General features: G+C 40.3%; 1 pseudogene; it reads left to right on the forward strand.

The window, feature by feature from the left end:
- Positions 1–463: 463 nt before the first annotated feature.
- LOC115662573 (alpha-farnesene synthase-like) lies at positions 464–3795 on the forward strand (annotated as a pseudogene).
- Positions 3796–4446: the final 651 nt, after the last annotated feature.

Consider the following 4446-nt stretch of genomic DNA (forward strand, 5'->3'; position numbering starts at 1 on the left):
ATTTGCTAGTTTGACAATGACCTTATGCAGATGTTGGTTAGTATTCTAAACGTGATTGGTGAGTACTGCGTGTGCTCAGAGAGGGACCGACTGAATACAAGGTTGACGCGTGGGCCTTGTCGTGCTCAACAACACTCACACTCGAACTTGCCTATATAAATCGAAGCATTGTGGTCCATAACACTCACACTCATTCCATCACTACTAAACTTATACAAATTCGTTATCTCACCAATTTTCTCAACTTTCACTTACTTGTCATGGAGTACAATGTTGGGTGGTTTTGAGCTTCTCTCACTCCAAAAGTTAACTCAAAAGGTGAATCTTTCCCTCACACTTATAAACTGACCACCAGTCCCTTCCGCAACCGACGTGGAAGAATCCCAGCAATCTCATCCTCACAAGTGACCACCAGCCCCTTCCACACCCGATGTGGAAGAATCCCAGCAATCTCATCCTCACATATGGAGCCTTGGATCGCAGGGGCAACTGCCCGTAACTCCTGTGTGACTGTTGGGTTCAGATTTGTTGATAACTTGAGCTCTAATACCAGTATTAGGTGGTCTAGGGCGCCTCTCTCCCTAAAAGCTAGCTCAAATGGTGATGCTTTCCCTCACATTTATAAACTAGCCACCAATCCTTTCCATAACCCATGTGGGATAATTCCAATTTATAAAATAGAACAAGTCCAGTTCCAACCATGCAAAGCGAATTCACCGCAAGTCGTGGACAATATTCATCAAAGAAGATCCGCCAATTATAAGCCTAACATTTGGAATTACGATTTCCTCCAGTCGCTTAACAACAAATACGATCTCGTAAGATTCTAATTTGTACCTTTGGCGCTTATGAGTTTGAGCTAATTTGGTCATTAATTGTCAACATTGTTCTCTTTTAATCTAGCAAATTCTACTCGATTTTGCAGGAAGAAGGAAATAAAGCACGGGCTGAACGGCTCGTGGAGGATGTAAAGCAAATGTTAGCAGAAGAAGTCGATTCAATTGCCAAGTTAGAGTTGATCGACAGCATGAGAAAAATGGGGTTGTCCAACCTTTTTGACAACGAGATGAAAGAAGCTCTTGAAACTGTTGTATCCACCAACAATGGCATTTTCACCGTGGAAGATCATGTCTATGCTAGTGCACTTCGATTTAGGCTCCTTCGACAGCATGGTTATGCCGTTTCACAAGGTAAGTTATAAATGTAGACCTGTGCGAATTCATTCATCTGAGATGTTACTATCAAAATCACACGGTAAGTTCAATGAACAATGCTAGAGATACAAAACATTACTATACAAAAGTCGGTTTCTGCCATACCAGTCTTTTAATATCCCTATGATTACTTTTAGTCTAGATCATAGGCCATTCATTTATTTAAGCGGACTTAATATCACTCAAAAGCTCAAGAGCCTGTCGAGGATATCAATTGCTCAAATTTATGTACCGACAAAACTTGACGAGAATTTCCAATCCATTATTATTATGATGATATCATTAAAAAGTTGACAAACATCGGCTTTGATATCACTCATTAAGGAATTTTCAGTGCATCCTACAGGACAAGTCGCGTAATCGACATACCAATTTGGATTTAGTTCTACTGAAAAACCCTTCTTATCTCTAGAGAAAGGATTATTTAAAGAAAAGTAGTTGAAAACTAGACAGTTAAGAAAGTTTCGTCCACAGAGAGCTACTATGAAATTAAATGCATACAATCCACCCAAAGTTCATTTGTCATCATTCACTGTTTTACAATAGTAAACTTCTGAGTCGTCAGTTGTCATACGTTCTAATATTTAGTAATATCGAGTATAGTTAGTAGTTTTAGCAATTATTCCCAGTTCTGATCCGGCCGTAAATCTTTGACTTTCAATTTGTAATCAGATGAATTGAGAAGCTTCAAAGAAGGAAGCAACACATTCAACAGAAGCAATCGCGAAGATATTGAAGCTATGATAGAGCTTCTTGAGGCATCACATCTGGCTTTGCAGGGCGAAAACATTTTGGATGAAGCGAAAGCCTTCTCAACTGGGATTCTCCACGAGAGAGTCTCCGGTTTGGATGGTCAGCTCTCCAAACTCGCCGTCCACGCTTTGGAGCTTCCGATGCACTGGAGGATCCAGTGGTTCGACATCAAATGGCAAATCGACTTGTACGAGCAATAGGAGGACAAGCGAAGTAATCTGCTGGAGCTTGCCAAGCTCAATTTCAACACGGTCCAAGCCACACACCAAAGAGATCTTAAGGAGATATCCAGGTATGTTCGTATCTTCTCTTCATTTCAAGGTTGAAACAGAACAAACTCACTCATGATATATATGGTCCAAATTCACCTAGGAATGTGCCTTTTTTGAAGTTATCTGTAACAGACATGATGTGATTTTCGTTGCTTTTGAACTTGATTAGTTGCTTCGGTAATTTCAGGTGGTGGAGGGATCTGGGACTTCTCAAACAAGTGGACTTCACGAGGGATCGGCCAGTCGAGAGTTTCTTGTATGCCCTCGGGCTCTCTCAGGAACCACAGTTCAGCTCACTCCGAAAATCTCTCACAAAAGTCGTCATCTTTATACTGGTAATCGATGATGTCCACGACCTTTATGGTTCGTTGGAGGAGTTAGAATGCTTCACTGGCGCCATTACCAGGTTGGCCGCGATGCCTTCCAAATCTCTTCCTTGTCATATTTGTTTGTTCATTTTCGCTAACCGGAAAATCCAACACTTCTAGGTGGTATTCGGAGCAGATTCAACAGCTTCCCGAGTGCATGAAGGTCTGTTTCCAAGCGCTTCGCAATGTTACACATGAGATCGCTTATGATGTTGGCAAGGAGGAGGATTGGCATCGAGTGCTACCACATCTCACTAAAGCCGTAAGCAAAAAAAAAAAAAAACATGCATACGTCACCCTAATTAATTTGTGTCCATACATAATCAATCATCTTTGATAATCCTTTTTTTTTTCTTATTCTTCACAGTGGTTAGATTTTTGCAAAGCATTACTTACTGAAGCAAAGTGGGACAATTTGGGCCACACACCCTCTTTGGAAGAGTACCTGAGCAATGCTTGGACATCATCTTCGGGACCACTGCTGTTGTCTCATGCTTATTTCTTTGTGGGACATATGAATTTGGAGGATGCAGCAGATTTATTAGAGAGAAACAAGGATCTGATTTACAATGTGTCCCTGATAATTCGACTCTGCAATGACCTAAGAACGTCAAAGGTAATCATCAAACTTCCGTGCAGAAGCTATAAACCCATTGAATTTGACATGATGTATAAATTCTTAGCTTGCTGAAAAATCTTTTACTAACACGACAGGCAGAGTAATTGAACGAAGGAGATCGAATCTCAATAACGCATTAAATTGACTTATTTGTTTGATTAGGCTGAAGTAGACAGAGGAGATGCTCCATCATCAGTGGTGTGTTACATGCGAGAAAAGAACGTATCAGAAGACGTCGCTCGGGAGCACATCAAGGGATTGATAAACCGAGCATGGAAAAGCATTAATGCTCATTGTTTCGACAATGACAAGACGCCATTCCTCCGGCCCTTCGTCAATGTCAGTGTGAACACGGCTCGAGCTGCGCATATGCTTTACCAGTTCGGAGATGGGTTTGGCGTCCAGGAAGGCGACATTGGGCGGCAAATTCTATCCACTGTGATCGAGCCTCTCGCTCTCGACTGAGACATCAGTGCAAGCTGTAATTATATTGTGTCTTATTGTGTCCTATTAATGTTGAATATGTTCGTTTACCGAACACTCGATCAACCGTCAGTCTGTTATAAATATCCCAAGTCGAAAGTTTAAATAAAATCAATAAAGAGACGTAGTTGATGTAAAAGTCACTCGTTTAAATAAACTTGATTCAGACCAAAAAATAAATAAATAAATAAATAAACTTGATGGACTTATTGTGACCACAATATTTAATGTCATACGTTTATATATATACACACACACACACTTAAATCTCGGTGACCAAGATTAATTAACACCCAATCTTGCATAATAAGCTGCACTGTAGAAAGTTTCACGGCCACAAGGACCCCATCTCCTCTTACGTCTTCATTCTCTGTATGAAAGTTCTTAGCTTTCATATTGAAAAGAGAACCCGCTTGTCGACAACTAATTTTTTTCTCCCGATATGTCTCTCTTACATTTCATAAAACTTAGGGATTGAATCCGCTGACAATGATGGAATTAGATTCCTAAATACAAATATCAATATTATTATTTACAGCATTCGTCGGCATTCATAAATTAGGGATATTTTTGCTTATGAATAACGTGATCACATCTAATGTGATTTATTGCTGAAACGACCCAAAAGGCGATCCAATCCTCTCTCTCTCTCTCTCTCTCTCTCTCTCTCTCTCTCTCTCTAGCCGAAAAGATATGCATACTTAACATACATGGATTACTCTAAGGTAAGAAAGGAA

The sequence above is a fragment of the Syzygium oleosum genome, unplaced genomic scaffold, assembly GCF_021117445.2.
Source record: "Syzygium oleosum isolate NSW1041296 unplaced genomic scaffold, Sole_v2.1 Sole_v2.39, whole genome shotgun sequence".
Classification (NCBI taxonomy): domain Eukaryota; kingdom Viridiplantae; phylum Streptophyta; class Magnoliopsida; order Myrtales; family Myrtaceae; genus Syzygium; species Syzygium oleosum.